Raw genomic sequence first — 17,008 nt, 5'->3', positions numbered from 1 at the left:
AAGTCTACTGCGTCATTCTCTTTCCAAAGAAACTCACATTTTTGTAGGGGGACAAAGTAAGTCGAATCAGTGTAAGCATTATCCGTATTGTTTGCTACAGATGCCCTCAACCCCCATCGGATTCTAGTTCAGGGGTCTGTCAAGTGCAGAGCCCAAGATTCCATTTTTAACAAGCGTCCCAGTCATTCTTGTGAACTGGCAAGTCTGGAATCCACTGGCTTGAGTGAGAGGGGTAATAAAGTGGTAATGATTGAATTCCATCTACGCTAGAAGTATGAGCGAAGGAGCCTTTCGAGAGACTGAGAGAGAAATAATTGCACACAAATGATTTCATTAGATACACGGTATGATTCAGCCGAGTGTCTTCTAGGGGGCTTGGCAGCATCCTGGGCGCTGACCCCACCCCGGGGAATCAACGGCCAGGCCAGGGCTGGGCCTGGCTGGGCAGGGACCCGGGAAGAAGGAGGTGGCTTCTGCCTGTAGGTTCTGGACAGGGTTTCCCACAGGACATGGTGCCCCAAATGGGTGATTGGAAACAGGAAGGAAGCTGCTGGGAGAGTGTGATATTCCAGGGAGGGGGCAGGCCTGCAGGCTTGGAGGAGGGATGAAAGGCTGTGTGTGTGTGTGTGTGTGTGTGTGTGTGTGTGTGTGTGTGTGTAGGGGGCGCGGTACTGAGTGTGGCTGGCCTGTAGGATGGACGGGAATGACATGAGTGGCCTGTAAAACCAGGAAGGTAGGTCGCTGTGGAGGGAGCTGCTTGCCAGGCTCTGAGGAACGAGCAGTCGGAGGGAGAGAATGTAGGTGTTTTCGGAAAGATGCCCGGAGAGTGGAGCGAGGGGAGTGGAGGGCGGTGGTGATGGGTGGGGGTGTGTGGAGGGGGTGCGGGGACGGAAGGGGACAGCAGGAGGAAGGAAAGCCCAGTGGGAGGGTTTTTAGTACAGCTCTGTGAAGTATGGGGGCGCTGGAGTCGGGGGGCAGACTTCAGGGGCTCTTTCTAACGGGCATGGGGCAACCCTGCGCCTCCCTGAGCGGTCTGTGTGCTAATGCGAAGGGCGCCCAGAGGGCCGCGTTCTTTTGGGTCCAAATGTTTCCTTCAGATGAGAGTGCGGAGCAAAGGCGAGGACGTTCTGATTTCCTGGTGGGAGAAGTGCTCGGTTCCGCCGGAGCTCGGGGGGGGGGGGGGGGGGGCTGACCGCGGGGCTGGACCAGGCCCCACCAGCTGCCCCCACCCGGGCCCGGGGTGCCCACTGCCCTCGTGGCCCTCCGCACGCTCCTGGGAGCAGCCCGAGCCCCGGGACCCCTCCCGAGGCCCCCCGCGCTGATCCAGACGGCAGAGGCCCTGGGGCGGCCGCATTGCTGGCACCTCCCTCCCGCCAGCCTCGGTGTCCCCTGCCAGGCCCGAGGACACACTGTTTCAGAACGAAATCCAGTGCACTGACTGACTTGGTAAAACAAGGATTCAGGAAGTCGCTATTCTGTTAAGTCCCCTGTCCCTGTTCATTTTGTTTGTGACCGTGGAGCCAAGTTTCAAACAAACGCAGAAAAGGTGAACGATGCTAATGGGCGTGTTTCCAGTGGGGTTCGGGGCCAGCTAAACTCACATGGGCTCTTCGCCATCTGTTCACGCCTGAGGTTTCACCTGCTTTGAATTAGGATGATTTAATAATGTCCAGTTAGACTCGGAGAGTACTTAGGGGTTTGTTAATTAGATGAAAACAGTACATTTTACGATACTTCTGTTAATCCCGGGTTGATGGCTGAGGCCATACTCTGTTTTAGAGCCTTATCTATTATCTGTTCTTTTTGGAGATGTCTTTTTTTTTTTTAAGATTTTATTTATTTATTTGTGACAGACACACACACACACACACACACACACAGAGACAGAGAGGCAGAGACACAGGCAGAGGGAGAAGCAGGCTCCATGCAGGCGGCCTGATGTGGGACTTGATCCCAGAACCCCAGGATCACACCCTGAGCTGAAGACAGGCGCTAAACCGCTGAGCTACCCAGGGATCCCCGAAGATGTTTCTTATTTAATTTCTCTCACACTGTGCAGGGGCTATCTAGTCCCTGGCATTCTAGAACTGGGTGCTGCAACTCTTACTGTTCTTTGCCCGATTTTTGGGAACATACACTGTGATTTCGGATCCCCTTGAGCTTCTGATGTCCAGGTTTAATTATATTAACTATAGTTTTTTCAATATGTTTTATTATGTTCAGTTTCTTTGAAAATCAATATCTGTGTGAAATGCAAACACTGAAGTATTTGAGGTTCTAGACTAAGTCCCAGAGAGCTGGGGTTCTGCTGGTTCACCTGGCCCCGTCCAGGTTGCTGGACCTTGGGCATCACAGTCTGTCAGATAAGAAGGTTGGACCAATTAGTGGTTCTGAAACTTTGAATGTTTGTTTCATAATTTAGCAGATTTGAGAGAGAGAGAGAGCATGTGAGTGTGTGTGCATGCTCATGTGCTTGTGCAAGTGGGAAAGGGGAGGGCAAGAAGTGGGGGAAGAAGTGGGGGAAAGGGGAGATGGGGCAGAGAGAGAGAGAGAGAGAGGGAGCAAGAGAATCTTTAAGGAGGCTCCCAGCTCAGAGGTCAGAACCCAACCTGGGCCTATCCCACAATCCTGGGACCATGACCTGAGCCGAAATCAGGAGTCAGACTGAGCCACCCAAGCACCCCAGTGGTTCCTGAACTTTAGCAGGAATAAGAATCTCCCAGAGGGTGTGCACAAACCTACAGAGTTTGATTCCAAAGGTTCTGGTTGGGCCTCAGCATTTGCATTTCTTCCCCATTCCCAGGAGATGCTGAGCTTGCTGGTCTAGATGACCTTTGAAGTCTTCTCCAGCTCAAAAAATTTGATTCAGTGTTCCTCTATAAAGCATCAAGTGGGGCCTTGTAACATTTCGCAAATAGATGTTTGTGTCTGCCCATTTCTGCCCTCAACTTCACAGATGTTTTCTGTAATTACTCCTTTTTGCTCCTACAGATTTCTTCCAGTCACACCTCTGGGGTCCTGTTTCTCTGCTCCAAAGGCTCACTCCAGCCACTAAAAAAGCCATTACTTGTCAGCATCTAAAGGCCAAGTCACACCACATTCACAGTGTGCAGCCATCCTGGGGTGGGCAGTGGCACTCAGTGGTCCTCACTTCTGCTGTGTAGTCTAAAGTGTGGACTCTTGATGGGTGTGTGTGGGGGGTTATGGTGTTTTTGTTTTTGTTTTGCAGTACACCCTGGAGAGCAAATGGTGCTTACCTGACAACATACATCTTAACTCTCTCTCCATTGCTTATTATTTCTGTCACCTTGGGAAAGTCTCTTTACCTCTCTAAGCCACAACTTTCTCAACTGTTAAATGGAGTTAATAATAGTATCTGTTGAAGAATTGTTCTAAGGATTGAATGAAACAATCCCTATAAACTGCTTGATGCAGTACCAGGTACATAGTAGGTGTTAAATAGCTGTTAGCCTTTTTCTGGTATGGTCAGCAGCAATGTCTGGATGGGGAAAAGACAACTTTTTTTTTTCTTGCTTAAGTCTATTAAAATGTACTTTAATAATAATTAAATTCTCTGTACTTAAAAAGAAGATGAAGCAGCACGACCAAAAAAAAAAAAAAGACATTTAAGGATAAAACAGAACATAGATTTTGATTTCTAAAAAAAATGGACATTGATAAGCATGCATTTACTATATTTCACAAGCTCTAAAGCAAGCATATTTTAACATTTTAACACTTCTGAAATCACAGTGAAAGGCATCTTAATAATTTGAAGGGTAGCCATTCTGTTTTGTTTTCTTTTTTAAGATTTTATTTATTGAGAAAGAGAGCATGCAAACGGAGAGGGAGAGAGAGAATCTCAAGCAGACTCCCATGAAGAAGCGTGGATCCTGGCACAGGGCTTGATCTCACAACCCTGAGATATGACCTGAGCTGAAATCGAGAGTCAGATGCTTAACTGACTGAGTCACTCAGGTGCCCCCTGTTTCGTTTTCTTAGCGGTACATAAAATAATGATGTAAAAATCAATAGTATTTTAAGTTCAGGAAAACTTAAAACTTTGAGTAAATCAATTTGGTAATTCCACTTTATACTAAATTATTTCTGTGATAGTCTCATTTGTTAGCTAAGTCTTGAGAAAAATTTTTATCAAGTAGATCATTAGCTAAAGAACTACTGGCTTTAAAGAAATACTTATTTTATTTTGGGTTTTGAAGGCAGAAAGGTAAAATGTTGGAGAGAAATATTGGGTGTGTGTTAAATGTGCTTTTAATATCAGTAAATTGCAACTGATGGGGTTGTGTTTCCCACTGTATACTATTAAACATTCTTATCTCCTCATTTAAAAATATTGCTTCTAGGGCTAAATTTCCTAATTTAGCCTTCTAGATCTTCTCAGATTACATTGGATGATTTTGAAAGATTTATGCCTGATTTTCAAACATAATAACCATTCTGGAAGGATGTGGGCAAAATGTAGATCACAGAGCGATGGAGACGTATATTTACATCACAGGGCAATGATGTAGATGTTGCCCTGGAACAATTGTTCTAGATGGGTATCCTGTCTTTGATGATGATTCCTGAGCACCAGATGTTAGGGAAGATATAAATCCTTCATCATGTACTGAATTTCACAATGCCCCACCCCTGAGAGAAGAGCACAGACTGACTTCCATCTGGCTCTCTCCTAGAAATGTGGGAATAGTGACACTGCTCTTGAGACTCTGCAGAATAATTAAATGCTGCCCCAGGCTGTGTGTGTAGGCATGTGCGTGTGTGTGTGTGTGTGTGTTATATCAGAGAGAAAACTTCAAAATTACCAGAGAGAATATTTAAAAATAAAAACTTAATTAGGGGTAATGGTGGAGGTCAGGGAGAATTATTATTTTGAAACCGCTCGTTTCAAGTTTTGATATGCTGGGTACACTAATAATATTTTGTCAAACTTGCAAAGTTGTGGGAGTGAGAAAGGAGAAGCTGGTGCTGATGAGCTGGTGACATGAACTAAAGAAAGAAGGAAAGGAAAGAGTTTCCTAATTATGTGTACACCAGGTAATTATCCTCTGTTAATACGAAGACATACTCGGCTCCTTGGAGATGGCTATGCCTTACAGTATTTACACTTCCAGTGTTTCTCTTATAATGTGCTCAACAAATGAAAATGACCCCAGATTCATGGATGCATAGAACTTGAGCTGGAAGAGATGGAGATTTTTCTTGACCCAGGTGGTTTACAAGTGAGGAGATGGTGTAGGTCCAGGAAAAGTTAGGGAATATATTGGGATGCTCAGTGCTAGAGACTTTGAGGGCTTCCTCCAAATATCTTGATTTGAAGTCCCATGTTTGTCAAATACGGTTACATAGATAGGACTAATTTAACTAAATAACCTGTTGTCTTAGTAGAAGTTTGTTGGGTTTCCATAGAGACCTACTTTTGCTAGCTTAAGCAGAAATAGGGAATTGTTGGAAGGAAGTTGAGGCATTGCCCAAAATTGTCCAGAACTGAAGGAAACGCTGAGCAAGCAAAGCCGCGGTGGGAAGGAACCTGGGTGGCCTCGGGACAACCACAGCTCCTGGACCTCCTGCTGCTGCTGCTGCTGCTGCTGCTGCTGCTGCTGCTGCTTCAGCTCTGCTCCCTGGCCACTCTGCCTCTGATCCAAACGTGAGACTCTGCAAGGCTGGCCTCACTGTGAATGTGGTCTGCTCACACAGGCCTCGCTGACCAACATCCTATCCCTCCCTCTCCTGTGACGCTGTCCTTTCTTTACTGTACATATCATCAACTACCAATCTTAGCGTTTACTTGTTTGCCTCTGGAGATTTTATTTTTTAAAAGATTTTATTTATTCATTTGAGAGAGAACCAGAGAAAGCACGAGCACAAGTTGCAGGGAGGCACAGAGGGAGAGGGAGAAGCAGGGTCCCCACTGAGCAGGGAGCCCAACGTGGGGCTCCATCCCAGGACCCTAAGATCGTGACCTGAGTGGAAGACAGATGCTTAACCAGCTGAGTCACCCAGGTGTCCCAACCGCTGGAGATTTTAAAATACCGATGCCCAGGCCTAACCCCTAGAGATTCTGACATAACTAACTGATCTGGGGTGGAGTCTGGGCACTTATTTTTAAAAGCCCCCTCATGGTTCTAAGGCACAGACAAGGTTAAGAATTGTGGCCTTACACATTGATAGAGTGTACTGCTATAAGCACTGCAGCTGAGAATCTGTTTAAAAGCGTCAAGAATGAGAAATCTAAAAAAAAAATTATTAAGAAATAGTAAGGTGTTGATTTGCAGGTCGCAACACAGGAGGCCTCCCTGATGGAGTGCTTGCCAGGTGCTCTGGGTGCATTCCCTCAGTTAATCCTGACAGTGGCCTTACCTACAGTGGCAATAGCCTCATTTTCCAAATGAGTCAACTGAAACTGAGGGTTTAAGTAACTTCCCAAGGTCGATCAGTAGGGTTCAAGCTCAGCCCATGCCCACCGTTCTCTGACAAACACAACCATTAGGCTGAGAACGCAAAGATTCTGAGTTCCTGTGTGGGGACCACGCAGGAGCAGTGGTGAGGATCCTCCACCTGTCTGAAGGTTAAAACGGCCAACTGTGACGTCCCTGACAGGATGGCTGTTGAATGTTGGGATACATTGCCAAGAGAGAACACATTTTTAGTAAAACTACTAGGTGAGAAAGATGATCTCAATTATTACAAGAAAAGCAGAACTTGCTGGGTGTTCAAGGCTAATTCACAGAAATGTGAAGAATGTAAATGTGCGAGAGCCTGAACCTCAAAGTAGTTTAGTTCAAAGAGGAGAAAGAAGTGGTGGGGGAAAGAGGGGTGAAATTTTGAATTTTGTCTTTTTAGGAAATTGAGATATTGTGTCTCATTTGGTAAGGAGAATGGGAAACATAAATATGAATGGTCTGTTGATACAGTGCTTTTTATAAAAATAACGGAATAGAATAGGCTTCACACTGCAGGGTCGAGAAAGCCTCCCCTCTGCCTGTGTGATTTAGAAATGGACTGCTTTTACCAGAGGGATGGACAACAGGCCTCTGAGGGTTTTTGAAGAAAGAATCTATAATCCTTTTGGGTTTAACCATTAGGCAAATTTAGCTTCCTGGTTTCAGAAAGAGAAAACACACCCACAAAAAGAAAAACCCAGGCCCGTGGGAACAAGTAACTTCCTCCTCCTGGGGCTACTTGAAAACCTTAATCTGCCTGTCATGAGTGCCTTTCCTGCTCAGCATGAGGCTGGCTGGGGAGGCATCCAAGAGGCACAGGGGTAGTGGAGAGAGAACACGCCAGCTTGGATAAGTGACTGAATACACTTTGGCTGAGAGGTAGGTTTGGAGCGTGGCTCTCAAGACAAAGAAACTGGTGAGAGACAGCTTTCTAATCCTGTGTGCACCTGGGGAAATGAAGGACTCAAGCCACTGTGCTGCCCCATTGTGCTCATTGGCTATGAGGGGGGGGCACAATTTCCCGGATTTTGTCACCCCGCTCCTCTGTCATCTAACACATCTTGGAACTGAAAAATAGAATTCTTCATTTTTTACTCGCTGGGTGACAAAATCCGGGAAAAGCCAAAGCCAAGGGAAAAAGAAATATCCACAAACACAGAACTCATTTTCCTGCCAAATATGTGAGTGTGTGCTGCTAATACTAATACAGTAAAGCGATTTAGCGGGTTAATTGAGGGGAGCTCAGTGTGGGTTGGGGAAAGGTCTACAGTCTGGGCCACTTAAATTTTAGTAAAGCAAAGAGAGGGGAAGAATTGAGATGGAGACAAGGGAGTTCAACTAGGAGTTATCTGGAGTGCTGTGAAAATTGGAGTGGCTTTAGTTGTGAGTGGAAGCCACCCTCACCGAGACTCCTTAGCAATTTTTATTTAGCAGTTTTGTTTGTGCCAAAGGTTGCAGGAGCCTTTCTTCACTTAAGTATGATAATGTCACTATAATCTGGCTCTCCTCGTTTTAGGGGACAGGGAGGGAAAACGGGAAGTAACACATTGTTCGCTTGTTTTGGGAGAAGCATTTAGCAGATGCTATTTCGTTTAATCCTCACGCCAACCGTTGAAGAAGGAATATTATTTATATTTTAGAGACGAGTAAAGTGAAGCTTAATTAAGTAACTTGTTTATGTTTATATGGCAGTTAATAAACAGAGGAACCAGATTGGACCCAGATTTTCTCATCCCAAAGCCTGAAATTATTTTTTTAATGTAGAGATTTTTGGCCCAAATTCTTTGAATGGTCACAGATTCCCAGTTAGTGGGGGCATTTTGGTTATTTTCATAGTCGTGGTATGTCTGAAACTAAAAGAGTTTTGGAGACTAACATTTACTGATCACCCATTAAAAAACAAATAAAATCTGAGTAATTAATTTACTTATAGCATAGCTTCTGATTGGGATTTCTAAGTTCAATTTTAATTCAGTAAATGGTGTTTTATTGCTGACTTGGTAACTGGATAGTGGATCTGTGTGTGTTTGGGTGGTGGAAGCAAGGTAGTCTACAAAAAGGTGGAATAGTCAGTTTCTGCCCTTGAGAAGTTTCTAGCCTAGGCGAAGAGAGCTATACACACATTTCCAGACAGGCAATTTAAGAGTTACATAACAATGTAAAGTAGTACTGAAAGAGATGTCTTAGGGCTTGTACCTTAGTTCCAAAGTGTAGAGAGAAGAAATCAGAGGGAGAGAAGGATGTAACCTGAGGGGACCAGGCAAGATGGGGCGTGCATTAGTTTTCAGAGGATACACAGGATTTCCCTAAACGGATAAGAGCCAACATGTCAGTCAAGGCAGGATGATGCTGCTGTGTCAGTACATACATGTGTCCACCAAGGAGTCTTCCATTGGGAGTAACACAGGTGATGGTGAGGTAGACTGTGGCCAGGCTATGAGGGGCTGGGTGGCAAGTTAAATACTTGAGATTTTATCTTATTGGCAATGGCAGTGGGGCTGATGGCAGTATTATGGGTGTTGGTATGACTCTAATAACTATAATTAGTTCCTGATATTTGTTGAGCAGTTGTTCTACCCGGTGCTCTATTTCAACAAATGAACATTTATAGAACACTTCCAAGTGCCCAGCACTGCTGTCTGCTCTGGCAATGCACCAGTATCCAAAACTAACAACAGTCCCTGCTCTCGGGGAAGGAGAGGCAGACAGATGATAAAATAAGTTTTGTAGTCTGAATTCTTATGTAGAGAGACGTAAACAGGGAAGTGGGCAGGGTGGGGATGAATGAGAGGACATCACCATTGTAAAACTGAACTCTGTGTGCATGTATCAACTCACTGAATCAGTGAAATAATAGAAGGTGGTCTGCAGAACTTTGAAAATAGAGTGACGTGAAAATAATGTAATTTGCAAAGATGAGCAAAGAGTAGGGGAAGGACTAGCTAGGAGGCAATTGCACGATCAACGCTAGTTATCCCTGAAATGCTACGAAGTTAGTGATTAATATCACATAGGGTTTCGTAGAGAAAGAAGACTAAAGTAGGAAAAAACACCGGAATGCACAATTTATCTGATCCCCGCTTTTCCCTAAGCTTCGAAACCAAGCACAATTATATTGCAGAAAGGACAGTGCTTGGTGGAGAGTTGTTTCTACTGCATAAAGTGTGACATGGAGGTCACAGAGATGACAGAGGTTCTGAGCTGAGCCTGGGTGAGTAGGATGGGGAGAAAAAAGGAGACATTTTCACTAAGAAAAATGGAAATTCAACGGAATATCTGTCATGCTGTTTCCATGATTCGAAAATTTCTGACATTAATTGGGGCATCCTCTAATATATTCATACTGAGAATCGGCGGTTTCTCCTTACAACAGGGTAGGCAATACCAAGTTGAAGGTGGTGGATTCCCAGTACCAGGAGACCTCCCCTCCCCTCCCCGCTGCACCCGCACAGTGGCCCCACCCTCGGCTCTTTCTGCCTCACTGCTCAGGCTGACAGCACCCACCTGCTCTGTCCTGTCCTGCCATCTGTTGCTGCTCACGTTTTAAAGATCACTGACCCTGAGTGTGTCAGTAATTTTTATGCGGCAATCCTAGAGCAGAAGAAACACCAAAGAGTTCCATTTGTTAGGTTGTTAGGTCCAAGCAACCTGACATGCATTTGCTATAACAACCTAGTACCATCTGAATGAATAATACACAAATGCCAAAGGCGGAAAAATACTATTTTTATGCTAGTCTTAAATGAACACGATTATGCCCTAGCGGGATGTGTATACCTATGTGGTGCAGCCTTTCAACTTTTGGAATTGTGTTTGGACACCACCACCCTTATTTTCTGTTCCACGTCGGTCTTCATGTTTCTGTTCCATGTGATACTTCCTTTTTATCACAGCAACCACAGAAAACCCTGTTTCACACAGATACAAAGTTGTTGAGAGGCATACGGTACAATCTATTGAGACTGAGCTACCTTGAGCTATTAGTTCTCATAGTGTCCAACAGATGTCATTATTTTCCCTTGAAAGTTTGAAATATCCCCAGGCACCCCTCGAGTTTGCTGCAGCACTCTGGGTGCCTTGGCACACAGTTTGGGAACTATGGTACAGGCCTGTTCTCTACTGCTTTTTCTTTTCCTCACCCTTCTGACACTTCTTGGCCATACCCATTTTAATTAAGAAAGTAACTCTGGACCAGCCATGGCCTCATTTCCTCTCTTTTTCTTGTGGACTCCTGGCGTGAATATCAGGTGAATCTCTCAAGTCCACTTCTGGTATCTTACACCACACTTGATAAGTCACTATTTGTCTTTAAGCTTAGTCCAAAGAATTGTTTCCAGTGCTCCTTCTTCCTCACATCTTTTGTGAATCAAATCATGGCCCTGTGACCTCAGGCCTTCTGGGTTAGAATCATTGCCTGGTTTTTAACCATCATACTTTATTGACCACAAGCTCACATGGGTGCCAGGCCACGGGGGAGACGGGCTTCCCATACCTTCATCTCTCTTGAATACATTGAATGTCCCCCACAACCCCATGAGGATGAGTGCCATGACCAGTCCATTCCTGTCTGAGGAAACTGAGGCAGGCTGACATCAAGGCATGGCAGCAGGACAGAATGCCATACGGATTTGCGTGTCTCCCAGATAATGAGGAAATCCCAGAGGTTACTCTGGGTGGAGATAACTAGGATAAATAAGTGGCTCACTGTATTTGATTTTTTTTTAAGATTTTATTTATTTGAGAGAAAATAAAAGAGAGAGAGAGAGAGAGGGAACAGGGAGTCCTATGTGGGACTCAATCCCAAGACTGTGGAATCATGACCAGCGCTGAAGGCAGATGCTTAACAAAGCCATCCAGGCACCCCTCACCATGTTTGATTTTTCATTTTACAGCCATGTTTTTTTAAAGGTAAAACACTGTAGTGTTTTTTAAAAGATTTTTGTTTATTTATTTTACAGAGAGAACACACATGAGAGGGGTGTTGGGGAGGAGTAGAGGGAGAGAGAGAGAAAGAGAATCCTAAGCAGACCCCCCAGTGAGCGCCGAGCCTGACTAGGGGTTCGATCCCATGACCCTAAGATCACCACTTGCCTGAGCTGAAATCAAGAGTCAGATGCTGGGGCACCTGGGTGGCTCAGCCACTTAAGCAGCTGCCTTCGGCTCAGGGCATGATTCCAGAGCCCTGGGATAAAGCCTCACATTGAGCTCCCTACTCAATGGAGGGCCTGCTTTTCCCTCTCCCTCTGTTACTCCCCCTGCTTGTGCTCTCTCTGCCTCTCTCTCTCTCTCTCTCTCTCTCTCTCTCTGCTATCTCTGTCAAATAATTAAATAAAAATCCTAAAAAGAAAAGTCAGATGCTTAACCGACTTGCCACTCAGGCACCCCAACACTGTAGCTTTTGGTAGACATTTTGTCAATGGAGAAGGAGAAGAATAAAAACTGACCCACCATAGAAGGATAAAAGTGTTTTTATTTCTATTTGAATTTGAATTTAAAATTCCTTTCCAAACTATATATGTGATCATAATGTATATAAAACTTATCTTGCTTTTTAAAAAAGTTACATTCTAAATATTTTTTTAAAAATTCAGGTACATAATTCTTTTAGCTATCCTTAAAAAAATTCTTAATCACCATCAAGGTGCTACTTGCATGTAACTTAAAAACCAAAACAGCTAACAAGCTTTAACAAGACTCCTACCCCACCTTCTTATTGTCCCCCATCTACTTTTGCTCACTAGTTCCAACCACTTTCTTGTCCTCGATTTCAGTGGCTTTACAATAGTCTCTTACACGGACCACATCCTTTACACACCTACTCCTGGCCTATCTTTACTTGTTTGACTTACTGAAGTACAGTTGATGGTGGCAGTTCTGCAGGATTACTAATTGCTGATAAAATCCTGTTCACTGTGCAAATGTATATGTGTAAACTCAGGGCTACATTATCACATGTACTTTGCCTTGCCATTTTTTATAAGCCTAACTCAGTTTCCCCTTTCATTTATGATAAATTGCTATATAGGCATATTGTTAGGATTTATGGCTTTATTTTGAAACATTAATAGAGCTCCCATCTTTCACCAGTATTTTCCCAACCTAATGATTTAGAAGTTTAGGAATTCAGCTAAGAAGATTTAATGAAATTCTACTGTATTTTACTCCATAGTTATTAAGACAGGTAACTGCCTGCCCTTGATAATTGAAAACCTTGGGAGTGTTCAGAAGGAGCATGGCATATGGATGTATGCAAATTTTCTCAACAGAAATATGTTCAAAATTGAGGCTTTGTTTTCTGAAATAAGGACTCAAAGTATATGGTACCTATTCTGTCACAATATACTTAACAAATTAATAGATTACTTTTTTTAGGGCAGTTTTAAGTTTACAGAGTGGCTTATTGATTGGAAAGTACAGAGAGTTTCCCATACAGCACTCACTACCCCCCAGCTTCCCCAAATTATTAACATCTTACATCAGTATGGTACATTTGTTACAACTGATGGGACAATATTGGTACATTATTACTAATGAAAGTCCAGTTTTTATTAGGGGTCACTCTGTGTTATGCATTCTGTGGATTTTGAGGAATATATCATGACATGTATCCATCATTACAGTATTGTGTAGAATAGTTCACAGCCCTAAAAAAATCCCCTGTGCTCCACCTATTTATCCCTTCCACCCCCTAAATTATTGGTAAGCACTGATCTCCTTACTGTTTCCTGTGAACAGTGCTGTTTTACCTTTTCCAGAATGTTATGTAGTTGCAATCATTGCAGTAGTAGCTTTTTCAGGTGGGCTTCCCTCCTTTAGCAGTATGCCTTTACTTACTTCTTCTCCTTGTCTTTTTGTAGTTTGATGGCTCATTTCTTCTTATTTATGAATAATATTTTCTGTATGGATGTACCATCATTTCTTTGTCCATGCCCCTAGGGAAGTACTTCTTGACTGCTTCCAAGTTTTGGCAATCATGAGTAAAGTTGCTATAAACATTCATGTACAGTTTTTGTGTGAACTTAAGTTTTCAATTCGTTTCAGTAAACTCTAAGAAGTACAATTACTGGGGCACCTGGGTGGCTCAGTGGCCGAGGAATGACTGGGTGGCTCAGCAGTTGAGTGTTTGCCTTCGGGTCAGGGCACGATCCCAGAGACCTGGGATCGAGTCCCACATCGGGCTCCCCATGGGGAGACTGTCTCTCCCTCTGCCTATGTCTCTGCCTCTATGTGTCTCTCATGAATAAATAAGTAAAATCTTTAAAAAAATAAAAAAGTACACTTACTGAATTGTATTGAGAGAAAACTTAGTTTTGTAAGACACTGTCAAGCTTTCTTCCAAAGTGGTGGTACCATTTTTAAGCTCCCCCAGCAGTGAAGGAGAGTTCCTGTCGCTCTACGTCTTCAACAGCATTTGGTGTTATCAGTGTTTTGGATTTTTGCCATTTGAGTAGGTCTGTGGTGGTATATATCATTATTGTTTTAATTTGCAATTCCTTCATGACGTGTGGTGTTTAGCAACCTTTCATATGCTTATTTGCCATCTGTATATCTTCTTCAGTGGTGTCTATTCAGATCTTTTGCACATTTTTAGATTGGATTCTTTGTTTTCTTGTTACTGATTTTAAAGTCTTTGTTATCTTTTGGCTACCAGTTTTCTTCATTTGTGTTTTGCAGAGATTTTCTCCCAGTCTATAGCTTGTCTTTTTGTTTCCTTAAGAATCTTCCACAGAGCAGAAGTTATAAATTTTAACCAAATCCAACTTACTAATTTTTTTCCATGGAATATGCTTTGGTGTTATATCTAAAAGTCATCATCAAACCCAAGGTCATCTAGATTTTTTCCTGTGTTATCTCTATGAGTTTGAGGCTTTTGCATTTTACATTTAGTTCTGTTATTCATTTTGAGCTAATTATTATAAAAGATGTAGGATCTGGGTCCAGATCAAATTTTTTTCATGCAGATGTTGAGTTGTTCAATGCCATTTGTTGAAAAGACTGTCATTTCTCCACTGAATTGTATATGTTCCTCTGTCAAACACCAGTTGAGCATATTTCTGTATGTCTATTTCCAGGCTCTCTACTCTGTTCACAATAAACTTTTAAGTGAATTTTTGTGTTAAATCAGTGAAGATAAAACACATTTTCATTAGAGGGGAGTGGGTAGAATAGATCATTTTTACTGTTTCTTCTAGTTTTATCTCATGAGACTAGTTTATATTTAAGTATAGAGTCAGGCTGTTGATTTTCTCAGAAAAAGTTTCTGGGTCAGGCCTCCTTGGCGGCTCACTAGGTTAGGCGTCTGCCTTCGGCTCAGGGGTCCTGGGATGGAGCCCAGCATCAGGCTCCTTGCTCAGCAGGGAACCTGCTTTTACTTTTCCCCCTGCTTGTGCTCTCTCTCTCTTTGTCAAATAAATAAATAAAATCTTTTTAAAAAAACTTTCTGGGTCAGTTCCAACAGACCAGATCTGTATGTATGTCTTTGTGAGTCTACCTATCTCTGTGTGGGCAGGCCTCTGGCAGACATCTACTGCACAAGATTTCTGCCTCTGACCCTTCAGTTTCACGATGGGCTACTAAACCTGTCTTGCAACTGTTGACTAACAAAGCATTTTGTTCTACCCAAGTCTGTAACAGAAAATATATTTAAGGTCATTGCTAGTAATTAAAACATCTGATTTCCTGCCATGTAACTTTCATCAGGGGACATTTGGCAGCATCTGGAGACATTTTTGGTTGTCACGACTCATGAGGAGGTGGGGGAGAAGGAGGTGGGATGTGTTACTAGCTTCTTGGGTGGAAGCCAAGGAGGCCGCGAACTACCCTACAATGCACAGGACAGCCCCCACAACAAATAATATTGGGGAGTTTGAAATGTCAGTAGTGCTGAGGTTGAGAAATTCTGTTGTAGAATAGCTGACTTATTTATATCTGTGGCATGTTTTCCTTTTTGCTTTAACCTCTAGAAAACCTATGTTTTTGTAGATTTACAGCCTATATCTAACAATTGTGCCAAAACTTACAGTGTGCTGTAACATTCAGCTTCCTTTAGCTGTCTTGGGCTTAATTTCACTTTTTTCTGATTTCATAGTAGTCTGCATTATGTTGTATTCACTATGTAAAGCTGCCTTAACCCTTAAAGTGGAATATAAATACATAGTTTTATATATTTATGAATCTACGTGGCTGCATTCTTGATCATAAAAATCTGACGCTGTACACACAGTTGATGTTTATTACTCTTCTTGGTTGGTGGTACATACATAATTCAAACTCTGCTTTTCATTTCCTCTTCTGGTCCTTTAAATGACACATTTGATACATAGGCTTCTGTGATACATAAGTTTCCATGAGCTCATCTCGTTTTCAGTGTGTTCCCTTTTATTGTTAAGAGAAACAAAACCAAAAAACCCCATTGTTTCAGCAATCTTCTGTTGTCTTCCTCTGTGTGAAATTGCTCAATTAAGAGTTATGCAAATTGGGATCAGCCATGTAAGTGGCTTCTTGCTGTACATTGATCCAGGGGAATGTCACCCATCTCTGGCATATTTGTCATCAGCACCCATCTCTGGCATATTTGTCATCAGCACACTGAACATAAGAGTGTCGACCCCGGCCTTTCTTCTTCCCATCCCCTTGCTTGCTTGCTTCCCATCAGCCATACCAGATCCTTTTCTGCCCCTCTCCTCATTCCAGCACAGGACCTTTGCATAGCCACTTTCTTCCACCTCCAACTTCCTTCCCTGAGTCCTTCCAACTTTGCTAGGTGTCAAAGACAAGGGGCCACTGCCTCTTATGTTCACATGGCCTGAGTGGCTGTCACCTCTTGAGACACTTGACAGAGCCCTTGCTGTCTTTTCAGAGCCCACTTAAGTGCATCTCCTGGATGTTGGGCCGATTTCCTTATGTCTATTAAGAATCTTTGTGATTGACAATTTATTTCTGTTTAAATTCTTAGCAAAGACAATGACTCCAGCTGCAGCCACTCCAAATTCTTTACTTCCACGGATTATCAGTGTTTGAAAGATCTTAGGCCATGGGTTCAGATTCTCTTGTTTATTGTATTTCCAATGCTGTACTTTTCATCCCCATGACTTATTCACTTTATTTATTTATTTGTTTATTTATTTAACCTATTTTCCTTATTCACTTTATGGTTGGAATTTTGTAACTTTTAATGTTTTTCACCTGTTTTGCCTATCTCCCTTCCCACTCTCCTCTGGTAACCACCAGTTTTATGAGTCTATATCTGTTTGTTCATTCATTTTTTAGATTCCAGATATAAGTGAAGTCATATGGTCTTTGTCTTGCTCTGTCTGACTTACTATTTCACTCAACATATAATACACTCTAGGTCTGTCTATGCTGTTGCAAATGGCGAGATCTCATTCCTTTTTATGGCTAACATTCCTCTGTGTGTGTGTGTATGTGTGTGTGTACCACTTCTTCATCTATTCATCCACTGATGGACATTTCATTTGCTTCCATATCTTGGCTATTGTAAATAATGAAGCAATAAATATAGGGTGCATATATCTTTTTGAATG

General features: G+C 42.9%; 1 protein-coding gene across 4 annotated transcripts in view; it reads left to right on the top strand.

Moving 5' to 3' along the window:
• The window catches only part of LYN (LYN proto-oncogene, Src family tyrosine kinase), a 115,861-nt gene that overhangs the window by 27,560 nt on the left and 71,293 nt on the right, over positions 1 to 17,008 (top strand). The window contains exon 1 of one of the 4 annotated variants that reach the window (XM_055318382.1): positions 3,922 to 3,978. The exons of 2 other annotated variants lie outside the window; for them this stretch is intronic. The gene's annotated coding sequence lies outside the window, so the exon portion shown is untranslated. Of the gene's footprint in view, positions 1 to 3,921; positions 3,979 to 7,324; positions 7,344 to 17,008 lie in introns of those variants that run through there. One more of the 4 variants, XM_055318381.1, reaches the window with a different exon arrangement.

This window comes from Nyctereutes procyonoides, unplaced genomic scaffold (genome assembly GCF_905146905.1).
Source record: "Nyctereutes procyonoides isolate TBG_1078 unplaced genomic scaffold, NYPRO_anot_genome, whole genome shotgun sequence".
Lineage (NCBI taxonomy): Eukaryota > Metazoa > Chordata > Mammalia > Carnivora > Canidae > Nyctereutes > Nyctereutes procyonoides.
This window is presented reverse-complemented; position numbering and strand designations above follow the sequence as displayed.